General features: G+C 39.7%; 1 long non-coding RNA gene across 1 annotated transcript in view; it reads right to left on the reverse strand.

The window, feature by feature from the left end:
* Nucleotides 1-7,771: 7,771 nt before the first annotated feature.
* LOC146775974 (uncharacterized) overlaps nucleotides 7,772-20,403 on the reverse strand; it is a 52,945-nt gene continuing 40,313 nt past the window's right edge. The window contains exons 2-3 of the long non-coding RNA XR_014972395.1: nucleotides 17,959-18,075; nucleotides 7,772-11,400 (exon numbers count right to left, since the gene is read on the reverse strand). This is a non-coding gene — a long non-coding RNA (uncharacterized LOC146775974). The remainder of the gene's footprint in view (nucleotides 11,401-17,958; nucleotides 18,076-20,403) is intronic.

Raw genomic sequence — 20,403 nt, forward strand, 5'->3', positions numbered from 1 at the left:
GTTACTGCTGAACATTCTTTTAGTGAATTACCTCCGCTTGAATTGTCATACAGATTTGCGCTGCGCAATAACACTTTTATTAGTATGTTACATCATTCCCATCAGGTTAGCAATGCTACAAATTGTTGGATATGTGGCCGACTCCCTCCCTACCAGAACTATAAAGGAATTCTACCTCTTTTTCCATACCCGTTCACACACAACGGCTCCTGTGGAGCATGGTTTAGCTTAATTAATTCTCTGGATTCGAATTCTGCAGTTTATCAAGATAACTGGGTATGGGGAAATTTGAATTTAGTTTTACTTAAGGTCTGCTATCCTAACAAGGAGGGATTTCCCAAAAGAACAGGAACTGATCTAGAAAATGAAGTATATGGATTAGGTAATTTTACGCTTAATCTTATGATCCTAAATGTCGAATCCGAAGCTACTCCAATTTTGCCCGCTATGTCAATATTTCCAGTAAAAGGTGAATTATGTGTAAGAAAGAATGGTTCCATACATATGGGCCATAGTAGATGCACCACTGTAGTAGAATTTAGTGATCAAGGCAAGTCTACATTTAGAGCTTCCCGCCATTCCTATTTTATATGTGGTCAGACGGCATATGTACGTTTGCCTCTAGATTGGGATGGTACCTGCTACATTGGATTCCTTTTGCCACCTGTTTTTCTAGCTCCTCCTGATTATCACAGAAATACTCATTTAGTACACAATAGAGAAAGGAGAGATCTCCCAATAGTCGATTACACTGAAACAGCATGGGAAAAATACACAGATTTCAATAAAGGTCTCTTTCCCTATATAGGTACCGTTACTAATAGTAAGCTGATACGTAGATTAACTAGAACCCTTGAAGCAGTAGTGAACGAAACTATTTCCGCCTTAGGCAATTTAACAGAAGAGCAGTCTGCTATGCGGATTGTTGTGCTTCAAAATCGTCTTGTCCTTGACGTCATCCTGGCCGATAGGGGCGGAGCTTGTAGGGTCATCGGATCAAGCTGTTGCATTTTCATACCAGAAAATTCACCATCTGTATATAAAGCCATAACTCGCCTTCATAAGATTGTAAACCAGATACACCAGAATCCAGGCACCTGGACTTGGTCCGGTTGGTTTTGGAGCGTGTTATCAGCCTGGGGATGGAGAGTCCTATCTTTCCTAGGTATTGGCCTTCTCATACTATTCAGTTGCTGTCTATGTCTACAATGTGGACCAGCGATTTGTGGTCTGTGTGCCACATCGTGCATTCCACATCAAGATTTTCATTCAAGATCCCGGAAGAAGAAAGAAGAACAAATGATGCTATATGAACAGATCAATGGATTAATGAAGATTGATATCTCTTGACGGGCAAGTAGGGGACAAGGAGGGAATGTGGAAATATGGATTTTTCTGGTCAGTTATGTCCCCTATCTTGGACCCCAACGGTTCTATGTACATGTGACAAGTACATGTATGTTCCCTCCAGTTCCAGTTATGAAGACGCAAATACATGTGCGTCCACCGTTAACATGTCCTCTTTCAGATCCGCCATGAATAGGCTGGATATTCCATTCATAAGTACAAAAGGCCACCGCCTTTATATGGTTCACTTATGCCATTTTACAGTCCAGGCAAGTAGGCCCTGATTCTGTCATCAAGCTTTTCTTGCTTTCTGTCTCTGAAAGCTCCAGTCTGAGCCTGCATCTGTGACCATGAACTTTGTCTCATTCTCTGCGCGGCTCACGAAGCCTGACATCAGCTTGCTGCCTGCCAAGAACTGTATTTCACCTTCGAAAATTATCTGCTCCGCTCCCTGCCCAATGCATTCCTGTCTAGTAGCTTAAGTAAACATTCTTCCAGCTACCAAGCAAAGGCCCGACTTCTCTGTCTTCATGCAAGTAATTCATAGCCCTGTTACTATGGAAGATTCCGCCCTCGCATCTAATGTAGACACTTAGACGCTTGTACACGCACTAACAGTCAGTATAGTCAGTATAGAATAAGATTCTACTCTAAGAGACCTCTCTTTTGGATAACTTAGTTCTTTAAACATAGGATGTTAGATATGATTTGGGATTAGGTTGACTTGACCCTCCAGACTTCTGTCGCCACATGTAGAGCTAAATGTCAAGTCCCCTTCACCCCCTAGTTGCACGTCAATTACACGTCATGCTGCTGCGCGCGCATATCTGCCAAGTATTTCTGCTGACATTGCGAAATTCTTTCATGTAACCACCCTCTTATGACATCACATCTGATGACGTTTTTTTAATCACTCCCAGTTACGCCTATTTTTGCTACGTATGAATATATTATCACCACTATCAATTGTTACGCCTCTTGTATTGGCCTCACTGTAATGCCTATTGTATAAAAGTAATTGATTGTCAATAACGTATGTACTTCACTTCCTGAACCTTCGTGGTGATGGAACCTGGAGCAACCGATTATAATCGACCATTGGAATAAAGCCCATTCCGAACCTCTAATACCACGGATTCTGCCTCTTATTTACTGAGCTATTTTATTATGTTTCTGTATCAAATTAAGTCCCGGTAATTAAATTATTTACCACACCTGTATGACTACAGGCTGGGTGGTGCGCCTTCAAGACTGTAGGATGAGCACTGTGCTTGTATAAGTGCAGAGTGAGCACTGGGGCTATGTGAATACAAGGTGAGTGGTCCAAAAAGTAGCCTGCAAAGATGGACATTTCTGACTCGGGCATGTGCAGTTTACAGAACTTTATTTTTGCAGTAATGCCTGAGTAATTTGCACCTTTGAAAAGTACCATTTTCAGATACCACAGCATCACATACTGTGCATATTAAGGGTCTGCATTGTATACTCTAGACATATTTTTCACTATGCATTTTACATGAGCCTATGTTATATGCACATTTTGGAGACCTGATACATGCATATAATCAGAGGTTTTAAATGTCTATATTGGGCATATGACAGGATTGAATGATGTACATAAATCAGTTACAGGTTGTGCATATGCCAGAGAGGTGCATAATGTGCATCTAGCAGGGTCCAATATATTCTTCATGTGATAGATGCATTCATATTGGGCTTGATCCTCTGAACTCCATCATGTCATTTATCCTTTGGCAACAAACTGTAAACATATTAGTGGTGAATTCATCAAATTCTCAGAGCAAAAGAATTGAGAAGTGGGTAAGGTGTGGAATTGTCTTTTACTACAAGACGGGTCCGGGCAGTTTAGAGTGTTATTTGAAAATCCAGACTGGGGAGACACAACATCCAACAGAAGTAGTCATTTCAGCACAGCCTTAGAGTCAGGACTTTCATGGTCAGAAAGGTTCATTATGCTCGGTTCCAAAAGTCATGACATCCAGTCTCTTTTGCGGTGTTGCCATGATGTTATTAAGATATCTTTCCCAAGGAGCTGGAAAACCAACACGTGTTTCAAGTCAACCATCATATTACCAAGGTAGGAATTCAGTTGCTATTACATTTCGCTTTCAGTTCCAGTTGGGGATGTAGGCTGAGCCAATTAAATAAGTGGGTGTGGCCTCCTACAAAAATTTGAGCACCTGGACTTCATATTTTACAAATTAAGCACTGACTGATACAGATATTTACATATTTAAACATTACTCACTAAGCCATGTATTCACTAAGATACACTTAATCAGTCAGTTATACAATCAATTTTTCAAAAACAAATCATCCATTTAGAAGCTTATATACCCATGTATTCTTCCATCGACCTTGAGATATACATATATAAAACATATGTAATTTTCAGAAAAACACACATTCACTGGATGATGTCATCAGTGATGTCATTTGAGATGTCATCAGTGATATCATGAGTGATGTCACTGACCATGTCATGAGTGATGTAATATGTGACGTCATCAGCAGTGCATTGCGGGCGAATTTCAATGGTTTTGTACGAGTGAAAAGTCCAGCTAACTATAATGCCCCTGAAACCTATGGTTTCTTCAGTGAATTTCTAAGGTTTTTTAAATGCTAATTCCTAACTATAACGTGCCTGAAACCTATGGTTTTTTCAGTAGATAGATAGATAGATAGATAGATAGATAGATAGATAGATAGATAGATAGATAGATAGATAGATAGATAGATAGATAGATAGATAGATAGATAGATAGATAGAATAGATAGATAGATATAGCAATTGAACAAATTACATGATTATGATTTTTTTTTATTACTATTTATTTATTACTTAATTAACTTCCCAAACTATAACCGTATAAACCTGCCACACCACACCTAAAATATAACTAAAATATAAAGCTATTACAAAGTGTACATAAATAAAAATGATTAAATAAGTAATAATACATTAATTGTCCATTCATTATTACTTAATCAACTTCCCACCCTATACCTCTACAAACCTAAAATATAACCAAAAATGTAATTATTACACATTTTACATAATTGATAATGAATTAAAAAAAGAAAATTACATTAATTGCTAATTACTTATTATTTATCTCCTTCCCACTCTATACCTTTACAAACCCAGCAGCCCAAAAACTAAAATATAACTAAAAAATGTAAATATTCCACAATTTACATCATTAATAATCAATTAAATTTAATAATAATGGATAATTAATTGTTAATTACCTATTACTTAACTTCCCACCCTCTACCCCTACAAACCTAGCAACCCGCTACAACTCTATAAATTACAAATTTATTATTACTAACTTATAATGAAATGGTAAATGTATGATGGAATTTAGCGACTCCTACTATTGAACATTATAGCTCACCTATAACCCTTTTTGCTCACCTGGCTATTCTGCATGATATGATGGACATACTTGAGCTGAACACAAAATCTATAGGTGCCTAGCAAACTCATTGGCAGTAGCTATAATCTGTATCTTACAACACAGTTTCTTTGCAAGTGTGCCGATATTGAAGATGTGGTTCACAAAAATGCTAAGGTTTGCCTCTTGCAAGAAGGCAATTTATTCGATTAACAACCAGTTGGTAATATTGACTGGTTCTGAGGATTTATGCCTGAATCAGTGAACAGATGTAGACAAATGCATGTAATGCTTGAGAATGGGTACGCTTACACTGCGCCTACATGTTTCATACTGAGACATATACTGGATTGAAATTCACAAACCTCTCACAGTAATGTAGATATTTAATTGAACACATGACAGCTCTGTATAGAGTCCTGATGCCAAATGAGCTGGCCAGTCAGTAATTACATATCGGAAAATTGCTTATTGGAATTTCAACAAAGGTTGTTTATGAAAATACTTTGCTCTTTATTTTAGGGTGATGCATCAAGGATTAGAGTTTAGTTGATCTACTTTCCTTTTAGGAGAATGCTGCCCAACTTGATTGCTTATACAACTGTTGGCGTTGTCAGTCGTTTACCTGTGCTTCTCACTATGAGAACTTGCTGTCTGCTCTTATCCATCTAATGCAAAAGAAATAATTGATGGCTGGAATGCTGGACAATGCAAACATTCTACCCCAGTCACAAGGATACGGGTTTAATCAATCATTCTTTTGCTCACCACACCACCCCAGTTTGGACCTAGCCATATGCAAATCAGTCTTGACCCTGCTCCTTGTGGGAACAGTCCAGCCCGAACTGCCAAGCCAGGTCCTCCCTGGATCGGAAACAAGCATCCTGGGACCGGTTTCAGGGCATCACCCTTCATCAGGCAGGCTAGATTGAATCCAGTGGTGCAGTGAGCATGAGACCCACGTCTGGGCATACCCTTTCCACTTAGGGCGACATATGCAAAAGAAATAAGCGATGGGTGGAATGCTGGACAATGCAAACATTCACCCCCAGTCACACGTGTAGTGAGCACCGGACCCACGTCTGGACATAGGGTGATGCATCAAGGATTAGAGCTTAGTTGATCTACTTTCCTTTTAGGAGAATACTTATACAACTGTTGGTGTTGTCATTCGTTGACCCGTGCTTCTCACTATGAGAACTTGCTGTCTGCTCTTATCCATCTAATGGCCCAGCCTTATGCCAAGCCTATATCCCTGTTCGACTTTCTAGTTTCTGCCATCTCGCAAGTTTCACATTTAGCTGTAGATTAAGTTCTCAGATTTGTTCCTATTGATTTACAGAATGTATATGTCCATACAGAGGCATATACAGTACATAGGTGCTGTAATGTATACTATGACTATTTGATACAGTTTTGATTTTAAGCCTATGGGACTTATTATGAGTTTGGTAGTGTGGGAGCAAGACCGCCCCGCTCCTGCACTGCCAAACCCTGTTTGAACCGAATGTCAGATTAGGCGTTTTCTCCTGTCTGGTAGGCTGTTTTTGGCATTCACATTGTGGTGCCTATGAAATGGAAACGTCAAAGTCAGTACCTGCACGGCACAGACTGTGCACCCCTGTGTACATCCACATGGTAAGAGGCACCAGGGGGCCCTGTAGGGCCCCCTTTGTTTCCTCACCACCTCACCACCACACTTTTAATGGCGGTCGCACCGCCATGAAAAGTGTGCTATGAGGAAACTCGTAATATGTTTGGTGAGGCCGCAGTGGCCCGTCAAGCATAATGAGATCTCAAGACCGCTGCGGCACCACTTGGGATTTGTGATCCCTGATGGTTAAAGTGGTCCTAAAGCAGCCAATAACAGAATAAGCAGAATAACTACCATTTGGGCTAAGGCAAGCGACCAGTTTAATTTGTGAATTTTCAGAATAGATTGAAGATCTTTCTCTTTTAGGTCATGCCTCCCTATTATAATGTGGAAGTTGCCCACCCCAGAAGAGCTGGCGCCTGAGCAGCTAATGGTTTATGTTGCTTTATAAATGTAATTGGATTTAACTTGACCTGTTAATAGTAACGCTTTATGGTATCTCTAGGGCAATACTCCATGAATACAAAAAATCACATCTTCGATTAGATTCATAGGCCTTAGTGTGATGCTTAAGGGCAGGGACAACATGGCTTATCCCTCAAATCGTTCAGTAAAGAACTACCCATTCTAATCAAGATGCATTTAGTTTCACCCTAGTGTTTTTTGTTTCTCTATAAAGCATTCAAAAACCACACAGGGCAACATTTTCTACAAAACAGATTACTATTAATAGTATCGCTGATAACTGAGGGAATTGACTGTTTCCTTGAAACCCGTCCTTACTCGCCTGCAGATGAATCCAGCAATGTGAATAACTTACCATGTTTTGCTATAAGTGGAAAATATGGAGCAGCAGGAGGGAAAGGAATGCTCCGATTAGACAACTGACCATGTTTGTCCCTCAAAGTGATAAAATCAAATGCCGCAGTGGTGTGGTTGCTGCACAAATAACTAACAGCATACAGGCTCATTGCTGTGGCACGGATGCTGTACAATGGAGTGATCCAGTTCAATTAGTATTCAAGGACTGCAGAGGTGAGCAGGTTGCATGTGTAATGTAGACTCTATCAATGGGACAAGCGTTGATGACAGTCATTTTGAGGTGCCACATTCTAAAAGACTGTCTGGAGATGGATAGAATTCAGCTGTTTAGACAAAATATTTGGGCTATTCAGTTAAATATAATTCTTCATTAAATCAAGTACCAATTATATGTTGGGATTGATGTATATTTTTTACTTTTGCCAAAGACAATGGTAATCTGTGAAGCTTTATGATCATGAGTAATGTTCATCCAGTGTCCCCTACCATTTTGGAATTCAAGCAAACTTTAGCCCAAGATGGGAGCTCATTAAATACTTATGGACACTCATATTATGAAGAGATAGTCATGTTTTGTCTTGTAGAAATATTTATTGCAAAGGATTTACATCATTAAAAATGTACAAATGTCTGTATAATAGAATGTATTCACTCCTAAAACTGTATTAACAGTTTAGATCACAAAAATAAAACATAAGATAAGACCCAGTGACCACAGTCTATAAACAATTGTACAATGTCCTAAACAAATGCAGAAAGAAGCTCTAATATAAATAATCAGACTTCTGTCAGTTGACAGAGAAAATCATGAGATCTGTCGAAATTCAGGGCTGGGTGTAACTCAAGGAATTTGTGAAGCATAATTACACAAAATACACTCTCACATCCACAATGGACAAATGGGTGCATACTGCGCTAAGAAAATAGGGTTAAATGTAAAAGAGTAATTTGAAATAACCAAAGTTACTCTAATTATTCTGCCATAATTAAATTGTCTCCCAGGCAAAAAAATCATAATCCATACACTTGCATTGAGACTCTACTGCGATATATTAATAATAAAGTACTGATAGATGTTGTCATGGTTGTGTTATTTCATGTCAAGCTGGAGGAGTCACAGATCGCATGTATACAAATATATAAAATGGAACAGTACAAAAAATACCTAGAAGACATTATTATCAATACTTAGGGCATGATTTAGACTTTGGCAAAGAGAGTACTCTGTCACAAATGTGGCAGAGTAACTTGTCTGCTAAACTGTCAGTCCACCCACTCTATTATGAGTCAGGTGGACTGTCAAGTTTCCAGAGGTGGTGTTCCTACTGGTCCACCATTGGAATCCTAAACCATGGCCTGATGTATTGCGGGCCATTGGTGTATAAACATTGGAACGCTAGCCTACTTTTGGAGATGCTGTCTCAAACAAAAACAATTAACAACGACTTCCACACCCCCGCGAAAACTTTCCCAAATGTTTTAATAACTACTAAAAGTGGCAGGTAAAGTAACTCGCACCTCCCACATTTTTTTGTCCCTAAAAGTATAACTGGTGCACACCCCATTATTGTACGCCGCTCATGGACAGTTCCGTGATACAAATAACAGAATTTAATAAATCTAGCGGTGCACCTATTAAGCAAAATTATAATAATGATACCTCAATTAACAATTTCAAAAGTGCATGGTAATGCCTAAATCCTCACATTCAGAATTAGACCAATCACATCTCAGACACCCGAGTCCATGTCCTACATCAAGACAGATACTCGACACGTAAATGGCACACAGCAAAGACATTCCTAATTGCGGTATAATCTCTTAGGATAGTAAAACAAGGAAGATGGAATTTGGCATTTTTTATATGATTAAAGGACCAGTATCAGTAAATTTGGGATGCCCTGATAAGGTTAACTGTGGTGAACAGAACGAGGTAGCTGTGGCCGTAAAAACTGGAATATAAATATTGAAAATGAGGAAACTTTCTGGAATATAAAATAAAGAAGCTAAGAAAATTGGACAATTAAAATTGAATTTTTTATCTATTATTTTGATTTCTAAGCGCACCGCTAAATTTAAGAAATCTTCCAATTGTTAGGGTCATTAGTAATTTGGCTTTCAAAAACAAACTCCCATTTTGGAGGTTGCTGTATAAAAACAAAAAACAAAAACATTTGGTGAGCGGCTTCCTGAAAAATGGCACAGCCCACCAAACTTTAAGTGCTTTCACAGGAGTCACAGTGGCAGTTCCTGTGAAGGTACATAGATCACTCCAGGGCCATTGGTTATCTCTGGCCTTCCCATCTATCTTTATCTCAGGCCCTATTTACTTACATTATGATATTTGGCCCCAATTCACAAAGGCTTCAATGTCAGAAATGTACTCCTATTGATGTATGACTATATTTAGAGTAAATTTCTAACTTTTTAGGAATACAGAAAGCATTTAAAGATTACTACTGGCTTTTGACTGAGCTATTGATATATTAAGTAGACATGATAAGGTGTCAGGTTGTGGCACAGAATTACCATTGCATGCTTTACCCATGTGACACCGTACTCCGAGGCTTATGAGTGTGCATGTCTGCAGGAGAGGAAGTCTGTAGGATAGAAGTATGAGCAGGGTGTGAGAGCTGCCTGGACAGAAGGCTCGTGTTTTAGAAAGACAGATTTCATGAAACACCTGTGTAAACACCCAGGAATCCATGAGCCGATTGAACTCTCACAAGATTTGCTGAAGGTGGTGACCATCTTTAAATCATACAGTATAACTTTATTTTAGTCCATAACACTCTTGCTTGGCAATTGTGATGATTAGTTGCTGCGTTGGGACTTGTTGGGATCTTGTCATGTATCAGGTCAGCAAAGGATATTTTGAAACAAGAGGAGTATCTTGCAAGGACTAGACATGCGATTGTCGTTTCAAAAGGAGTCACTCATAAGGATTACAATCTCTTAGCACTTGTTTACTTCCCAAAGAGTTGTAAATTGGGATTACAAGTTCTACAGCACTGATTTGTTTGCCAAGATTCATGCATTAGGATTAAGAACTCTGTTGAACTGGTTATTTCATAATGAACTAGCCATGGGGGTGATGACCTATTGCAAACTTCATATGAAGTGCATTAGCACAGAAGTATTGTTGTGTGGTAAACTGACATCAAAGATAGCAAATACATACATGATCTAGCATAGAAACTACACATGCAACACTAACGAATGCTTGCATTTTGCAGTTATCCATTTGTCACTACAAATGCAAATCATGCACAAAATTGTATTTTCTAATAATGAAGGTAGCTCTTGCTAACAACCAAACATATCTTAATCTTGATTGCTACTCATTTACTATAGCAAAACTTAATTGTATTTCAGCTCAGACGAAAGACTGAGATTCAAATTATTATAGATGTTTCAAATTATAGTAGCATGAGAAAGTACATCATTAGTTAGGGTGGAAGGTAGGCACCACAAGTAGTGATGTCACTATTTGTGCTAGGTCCAGAAAAGGTTTAACACTAACCTCAACCTCTGGTAGCTATGGCACAGAGCAGACAGTCTTAACTTAAGAAAACGAATATAGTATTTAGAAGTTCCAAAACAGTTAGAAAGTAAGAACACAACATAAAACAATCCCATTCCAATTTATAAAAAATAAATAATAATCCAATTAACTAAAGGATAGCAAAATGAAAAATATCAAAAAAATGGAATTGAAGAAATTCCTTTTTAAAGTTTTAAATAAAAATAGTGCCGAAAAGTGCAGAGCACCAACTGCGGGCAACTGGTCACTCTAGATAAATATAAGGTTTGAGGTTGACTACAACAGAGCATGGTTCGGATGTGAGGACCATGTTGGTACCAGCCACAGAAATACCTTCGGAATTAGAAAATTTTCAGGAAGGTGGATTTCCCAGTGGAAAAGGCTGCAGGCTGGATCCGAAGATGGGCTTGCTGGTGAGAGGCTCACGGAGGATGAGGTCTCAGTTAATGCAGGAAAAGCTCAGAGCAGGAAAAGTGTGGAGTTTGTGCCAAAGAACAGTCATCGATGTTGATCGGATTCTGCTCGGTGTTGGGCCCAGTTAAGATTTCTACTTTCACACTTAGACTCATTTCTGGAAGTCAGATTTCCTCAGACGGGAAAGGCTGCAGGCTGTAGCCAAAGAAGGTTTGACATTGTCGATGCCGGTCGGTCAGGCTGCTGAATCCGAATTGCTGCGGAGAAGAATGAAGCAGAAGCTGCAGTGAAGTCATGCCCACCAGCAATGCACCCTCAGCAGAACAGCTGGTAATGCAGTTCTCCAGACAGAAATTCACCAATACATTTCTAAGTCCCAGCGCTTAGGGTTAGGTAGGAGGAGTACAATCTGACACAAGCAAAGGGTTTCAGGGCCTCAGGAGCAGCACTTGGAGATCAGGACTCCCTTCACAGAAGTCCCAAAAGGGTCCAGGGCAGATCTAGTTGAAACTGGTCAGCTGAGCTCTTCCAGGAAAGCTGGCCTCTTACAGCTTTTGTGTCCCTGCAGCTTAACAGGAGATCATTAAACTGGCCTTTGGCATTTCTTTGTCCTGGGTACAAGTGAGGTCAGGTCCAGCCCTTAGGATTCTCTTCACAGGTCTCAACAGGCTTCACCAGCATGTGCAGGCAATTACCAGTGCCACAGGTACACATTTGTGCCTCACAGTATCTTGTGGGTGGGGGGGGGGGACTCCTGCCCCACCAACCACTAGAGAAAATGTTCCCTGGGGCAACCCTACTCACCTCTGCAGCGCTTTCTGTGTGCCCTACTGCACACAATCCCAGAGTGTCCCTCTCTACTTAAATCCAGCATGGCAGAAATTGTGTTCCCTCTTGGAGAGCTTCTGAACCCACTCTGGAGGTGAGATCCAGGAAATAAGTAATCCATCCTGTGTGCTCTCTCAAATCTAGTTCTGGGGCAGCACCTCTTCCACTGGGATAGGAGTCTGGCTGGCTAGCTGGCCAATAGAGAGGCAGGCCCAGGTGTGAGCTACATCTGCCAGTGACAAGGTAGGCATTCTTTAACAATATGCAAGGAGCTGGGCAAACCCCCAGCTCATTCTGTCAAGGGAAGGTTAAACTCTCCACACACCTAAGCCTTTGTCTCACCCTGGGAGCCAATTCACACCTCATCAAGGAACTAGTCGGCTCCTGGGAGACAGTTGGGAGCTTGTGCAAATGGTCTTCTAAAGCAGGTTAAAAGTGACTTTTTAAAAGTACCATTTATAAAAATTGTATTACAAATCCAAACTTACCAATTGATTGGAATAGTAATACATATTTTTAAAAGTTCAAGGATGAACTTTGTAGCTGGTTCCTAGGTGGAGATAACTGTGTAATATGTAATTTTAATATTAACTCCCAATGCTTTCCCATGGAACAACTAACCCTGCTACAGTTAAAATTAAACTTTTACATGTCCTAGTTTTAAATTTCATGGCGCTGCCCTTTGCACATTTAAGGCCTATTAGGGGTGACTTACTAATATGTGAAAAGAAAGTTTAGGCCTGTCGAAAGGGGTTATTTTGACTCTTTGAAGTTCAACTAACCTCAACAGGTTTTAGGGGTCAGAGCACATGCTTTGGGGTCTGATTGGCAGAGTCTCTGTGCACAGAGTCACAAAACAATCAGCATCAATCCAGACAAAATGGGGATGATCAAACAAAAAATGTAATTTTCTTGCATATAGAGAATTAAAATACAGAGAAATTCAGCAGGTATATCATACACAAAACTTCAAGTTAAAACCTCAATGTGTAAACTATAGTTATACTAAAGCTCATGTCTACTTTTCAAATATTGATGTTCCTGTAGTACAAATGAAGTACAGCTGTGCAATCAGGTGGAAGATGATATTCAGTGTCTCTGTTTCTCTCTCTTATCCCGTTCAACCTTTCCCTGGACAACTGTTTATCTCCATGATAATATTGTGGATTTGGCTGTGGGTTTGTCAAGTGTGGAAACTACTACTTTCCTGTCATATTAGGATTTCTCGCATCCTGAGAGATGGCACACAGAAAGGTAGCAGGTGACTGTAACTATTAACACAACTAAGATGTGTGTACAAAAGCACCTGTGACAAGTGTCCTCAGTGTTTAGTGATGTTGGCATGTCTACATTACTAAAGTCGATAGTTTCTTGCAAAAGAGGCACATACATGGAGCTAATACTTAAATGTTGGCATATTTAGCATTTAATTTAAACCTTTCAAAGGGCATTCATCTTGTTCTGTCCTTTATGTGCGCAGGTTACTTCTCTTATTATTATACCTTGGTATTGTTCTAGAGTAATTTACATAACCAAGACAACACTGCACAATGCACAAACGAAATTAGTAAATCTGCACTCTCTGTAGTACTCCTACGAACAGGGGCAAATGCATCACCTCTGGTGAGTCACAACATTTATAGCAGACACTTATGCAGTAGTTAAACATCGACACTGATCAGGAATCCTTTGTGAACTCACGAATACAGAAGTGAAGCTATTTTTGATTCTAAATGTCATTGATCTTCACATTTACCTGCTTTTGCTCATTTGTTATTAATGTTTAACTTTGACAAAACCTTGGTGGGGCGAAACACAAGCTGGTCAGAGTCATAGGAGCTTGATTTACATTAACATATTTTTGATTTCAATACACATGGATTTTTGTGTCTTTGTCATATTTACTTACACATATTTATTTTTTACTTCTTTTTGTGTGGCCAAATAGCAGCGCACAATCCTATCTGGGAAGGATATTACCCGAGCAAGAACCCACTTTTCATGTCTTTACATACTTTGTTTTGAATTGCTAATAATTTCCACCCGGTTTCTTTCAGGTATAATACATAATCATCCTTTTTATTTTCATGTTTGGTCAATGGTTTTCGTGTTTATTACATTTTCTAAATATGTTACTTCATCTAAACCACAGGTTTTCTTAACAAATAGATGTTCAATGTTCATTATCTTTTGACCATCTTAGGGCCTGATTTTAGGTATGACAGTCTATACTCTATTCCACTTGGTCCGCTGAGTGATCTACATTGCTGCCCTGGCAGAGTAAAGCTTGCCATATTTAGAGATCTGTACTAGGTACAAAGATCACTGTGCCTTCATCAGAGTTGGTGTGTTGGCAACTTGTTCAATGGTGACCACAGCAAAGTATTTATTTTTGAAAGATGGAGTTTTTCCTAGCAGGCGGTGGGCCATTAAATCTGTTTCCTGGTTTGGACAGCAGCGGCTTCCATTATGGCGGAGAAGCGTATCCCCCTGCCAGCATCCTAAATAATAAAATTAAGATAAAACGATAATAAAACCAGGACTATTATTGTTTTATTTTATTTGCCAGCTAAGTCTTTAGTTGCAGGGCCATTGGGGATGACAGACACTGAGGGGATCGGTTGCACACACTGCCTTCAGTGGGCATGTGGGTTTGGCCGGCCACCTTAGGACATCCAAACCACATGCGCACTGAAGCTGTCTACAATCCGAGCTGCGTTGCCAGATTGGATACAGCAGGCACAGGCTCCCAGTCTCCTGGGAGCGCACATGGAGGGCACTCAGGCCACTCCTGACACTGCTCTCATGCTGCCTGCTGCTGTCAGCAGCATGAGAGCAGCATCAAGATTGGCTGCAGGGGGTTCGGGAGCCTTTGCCTGCAGCCTGGAGCTTGGACTGGAGCCAGAGATGAGCTGAAAACCAGCGATGCGGCAGGTACTTTTTAAATTGTTTTTTCGGCCGCCATCCCCAGTACACCCCCTTCCTACCTCCACACTACCACTTTGCCTGGATTCCGGCAGCTACTGGGTTTGCACCAGCAGATTTCCAGGAAATAATTATATTGGAACATCTCTCCTCAAAAAGTAAGGGAGTTTGATGTCCACTGACTGGTAACCAAATTTGAGTTGGGCTGGCAGTCTAAAGTTTCCCCTGGCAGAGCCATTGTGTGCTCCTTTAATGACAGCATGACAGATCATCAACTCTAAATATCTAAATATAGCAGGGGAACCGTGAGATTTGTGGACAGGGTTCTTCTTCATACTTTTTGTAAAGCATGCTGTTCAACAAACTCTAAATATGGCCCTTAAACATCTATTCAGGGCTTCTGTGATGTTGTCTTATAACAACATATTGACTGCCCTCAATATCATAATATTGAGTCTTGCCTATATGATCAAAAGGGGGAAAAAATAAGGGAAATGGGTAAAAATATGTGGGCTCCTCTTGATAGCTGGAGAAGTTCAAACTGATGACTTATGTTGTGGTTATTTTCTGATTTTGTGTTATGTAATTCTTTTTTTTCTTAATTAGTATGGTTGTAGAAGAATGTGTATATATTCTATTATTGGTTATTTGTAATGACTGATTGGATTACCATGTACACCAGGCAAACTCTCAATAAAAAAAAAAAAAACATATTGACTGCCCGAATTATCTTGCTCGTCCAGCTAGAGTATTCCAGTCTGCCTAACAGAGACGCTGGATTTACACTTTATTATGTAAAATCCTTTCCACAGCTTGACTTAGGCTGAATATCTGCATATTTAGCTGTGCTTTTGAGAAGTCCACTGAGGCCTGTAATTTTGCCTTTTTCTCAGTCAATGCTTCATATATCGTGGAGACACCTAATGCACAACTTATTACTCAGAGAAAGATATTTTTTATTTCATGCATACTTCAAAATAGTTTTGTAAGAAATAGTCTTAAATGTGCCCTCCTGATTTTTTCTGTGTCTTCTGCAAGTTTTATGCACATTTATGAGTACATTATGGTTGCTGTTTACTTCTTCTGTATGTTTACCCACGTAGATAGCCCCTCGGAAACTGAGGGATATGCATTTAATTTCAGGGGGGGCAACTTTGTAAATGTATTTTTTTTAATGACAGCAACATACATTTTCTATTGGAAATGTTCTACATAGACCGTGACAGTACATAAATCAAGGAAGATTATATTATTTAGATAGAAAGTGAATTTAACAGATTGTTCATTATCAAATACCGGAATGTCTTCATTTCATTGGCAAGGGCAACATATAGCATGAGTCCATTACAGCCATGATCTAGCAATGGAATTATCTAGATCATAGCAGGCAGAAAATATACATATACACGGTTCTTTCAGTGAGATTTTGAAGCTCTGAAGCAAGCTAGAAAATTGAATGACAGATGATAAGGCTGTGTATGGAATGCAGCTACCATACAAAAGACATACATTTGGAAGAGAGACATACTGGTTTAGGTGTACTCAGAAAGTCCTGATTAGTAAATTGAAGTTTGTGCGATGTTGCATAACATAATATGGTATCAGCAAGATACACAAGGGCAAGATTGGTAGGTTACCAAGATTTGGTAATGTATATAATGCTGTTTTTTGCATCTTATTTGGGGTTATGGGTGGAGGTGGAGATGTGCCTGAGAAGATTTAAATAAAGTGTTTGATTTTTAAAACCTTAAATAATGGAGTGTAGTTATGTAGGGTCACCAGGAGGCTATTGCAGTATTCTAGATTGCTGAAAATTAGTAAGCTGATGAGGGATTTCTCAGTGGTAAACATAATCAGTGAGCAGATATTTCATATGTTAAGTCATTGAAAGTGTGCTGAGATGGTTGAATTGGCGATGAAGGCTTCCATTTTCTTAGCAGGGCTGAGCCAAACACCAAGGGGCAGACTTACTAACATTTTGTGCCACATTTACATCATGAAGGTGCAAAATATTTATTCGGAATTTACAAGTGTTGCTCTAGATAAATCCCTGAAAGTAAGGAATATTACTTTGTGTAAGAAGGGAATTCCATAGGGGGTATATGGGCATCCCCATGTAACCATCCATGGTTTGTGATGCATAGCCTATCTTGGAATAGTAGACAGGATTTTCACCCAAAAATATCACCTCCGTGAGGTTGGTGTTAACTTCGAGAAATGCTCTAATTTATCCAAACCTTTCTGACTTTGCATGTGTGCTGCACTGTACAGCACACGTCCAAAGTTGCAAATGTGTTAAGGATTGTCTAGGCATAGTATTTAATACCGGAAGAGTATTCCTATTTCAGACATGGAGATGTGTGGCGCAAGGTAGCTGTAGATATGGCCCTGTCCTGCTCTCCATCTCATGAAGCACAACAACTTTGGTTGCTGCACTGCATGAGCAACTTTGTAAATCTAACCAAGATTCTTGGCTTATGAGGCCAGATGTTAAGTTTGGAAAGGAGACTCAGCATAGAGGTGTTATGATAATCCAAAGCAGAAAAGTATATCTCCAAGGGAAATGAAATATTGAAAGAAAAGAATAGGCCCACAAATTAATCCTTGTGGGGAATCCGGGGGAATAGGAGTATGTATAGATGTCTTTTAGTCCACGCTAACTCTGTAGGAGTAGTTAAAGAGGTAGGAAGTATTCAATGTTTGAGCTAAGCCAGTGATGCCAAGTGCTTGGAGGGAGGAAAGTAATGTATGGTGATCTACTCTATCAAAGGCTGCTTAAAGGTCTGGTACAGTAGTTCCTAACATATGGACTTCTGCGGGCCCCCTCTGATGCACTGCTGGAACCTGAGTACTGCCACTGAGTTATTATTGGAAGTTAGCAATTCTGAGCAATATTTAGGATTTATTTGAATCTCAAAACAATACACAAAATCATAGAAACAAGTATGCATCACACAAATAAACAAATATTGGAACATTTTAATCAATTAACAACCAAATATAGATTTGTTTTTAATTCTAAGTATAATTGGAAGGTTAGTGTCAAGGTATGATGCACTAACCTTTTAAGGTTTGTGACCTTGTAGAGGCGAGATGAGGTCACCGAGTTTCGCTCCCAACTCCACACCTAGGTTAACCGGACCCAATACCAAAAGGTGACATAGGAATCAGTCAACCACCTAAGGGGGGAAAGGGAATGGGATTAGAAGGAGAAACAAAGATTTCCTCTGCGATGTCTTCTATCGATCTGGTTGCATTATACATTCTGCTCTCAGTGTCAGTCAAGAATACTGATTTGGCTATTCAGTGGACAGTGTTCTAGAGCTGTAAGGAGTCAAGCAACAAAATAGCGCAGCAACAAAAGGAGCTAAATTTCAGATGAACACCTTGAGAAAACTAAAACCCTTCCTACCTGCAAATGACTTCAAACTGGCAGTTCAAGCACTAGTTATCCCAATAGCAAAATATGGAAGTGTCTCTCTCTGTCGTCTTCCCAAAGCGTTGACGGCCCGCTAAGAGCCTCAATCAATGCAGCAGCCAGACTCATCAGAGGATCTAAAAGAAACTGCCATATCTCCCCGACCTCAGATCCCTTAACTGGCTACCTTTCGAAGCCAGAATTCAACTAAAAATTGCATGTATGACGCATAAAGCCACAACATCTCAACACCCAGAGTTACCTGACACAGAAATTGGTGCCTTCATGTGGCAACAGAGCCTCCAGGAGCTCTGGTAACCTTTTACTGAAACCACAAAGATTTTCCAAGAAGACAACATTCAACCGCTCCTTCTCGGGGATGGCGCCCAGGACTTGGACTGCACAGCCCCCAGAAACCAGACTGAACCCCTCTACTGCATCTTTAAAAAAAGAAGTGAAAACCCTTTTTATGTCTAAATTTACTTGATCCATGTATATTACCTTTTATAGGATTCTTGATTTGTAGAAAAAATATTTCTATTACTCTATGCTTGTTGTGTATATACAATGCTTTTCTGGTATGAGACATATTCTTATACCCTGTGCTTGTTCTGTTCTTTTTATTTACACTGTAAAGCGCTGTGATACCCGCAAGGGTCTTGTTCGCGCTATATAAAACATTCAAAAGAAATCAAATAAATAAATATCAATGTGTATGAAGTTCTTTTAACTATCCTTGCTCTCCTTGACCCACCCTACTCCATTTATCTGCTTTTAACGAACACGTCGGATGTTTAATTAGGTAAAATTCCTACCCCATTGTTAATGCATTCACTATTCCTGTAACCCTGATCTTAACTTAACACAAGTTATCCGTTAACCTTTAGGTGCCCCTTGTCCCACTAGTCCTGATGAAGACCCCACCCTAAGGCTGAACCAACCTAGCATACCCAAAGGGGTCGAAACGTCGACTTCAACCTGTACACAAGCCAGGACAAATGTAATCAATGTGACAGTGTTCATAAAGTGCTATGTTTTTGCTGTGGAACAACTGACCTTTTCAAAAGGCCGGATCAGCACCAACATATGATGATGATGTATATATGTCACACTACCCTGTCCTTGTCCACTACCCCCATATTTTCACTATAATCACTTCCACACTCCATCCCCTACTCCCCATAACCAGAGCACTAAACTTTGTAAATGTTTTTAGTTTCATTTGCGATGAGAAAGCAACTGTGTTGCCACGTTTACAAATCATTACTTTAATTCTAATAAATTGCATAAACTTGCAATTGGGATATCCAAAATTAGGTATTGTGAATGTGTTGATTTGTTTGACTTTTGTTCTAAGCAATTAGTTCTACTTGATCATTTCTTTACTGTACTGCATTTGAAACCCAGGTCTGGTAGCCTATTGGGTATTCCCATTGATATATAACGCACTCATGAGTATTTAGCAATGTCTGGGCTTTACCACTCAATTCCCACCTTCTAACTAGCCAGAATTGATGAAATGTGGAAAAGGAACCCCTGAAAGGAGAGAGAGTTGGGTTATTTAAAACCCGGGATCACTAACTACCTAGAAAAGTGCCCCTCCCCCTCTTGCCACATACCATGTATGAAGAATGTTTAGTTCTAAAGGAGAGGTTTAAGTCAAGGATTTCCTCTCCTTCCATGCGATCTCTCAATTGTGTAATATCTCTGGATTTAGTGGGTTCATCTTACTTTATTAACTCCCATAGGTTATGGGACACTGTTTATGTACAATGCACTATTAACACTCCTGTGATTTTCCAATTCGCTTAATCGCCTTTGTGTTATTTTCTGTCACACCTCAGAGAAGTCTTTTTCAACTGAACGCATAACACAGCTCAAGTTCTAATATGAGTGAAGAGGTGGTAGGAGAGCCCTCCCAGGGAAAATAAGTGTTTTTGCTGTGCTGCACACATGCATGCTAGTGGCTGTCTGGAGAAACGAATACTGTTGTCTTTTGTCTTTGCATATTCCAGCTTTAGAAGAAAGCTGCTGAACCTCGTGTCAGAAGAAGCAGGTCATCAGATCTTGCGTTGTATCAAGAAGACCA

Source organism: Triturus cristatus, chromosome 12 (assembly GCF_964204655.1).
Source record: "Triturus cristatus chromosome 12, aTriCri1.1, whole genome shotgun sequence".
NCBI lineage: Eukaryota > Metazoa > Chordata > Amphibia > Caudata > Salamandridae > Triturus > Triturus cristatus.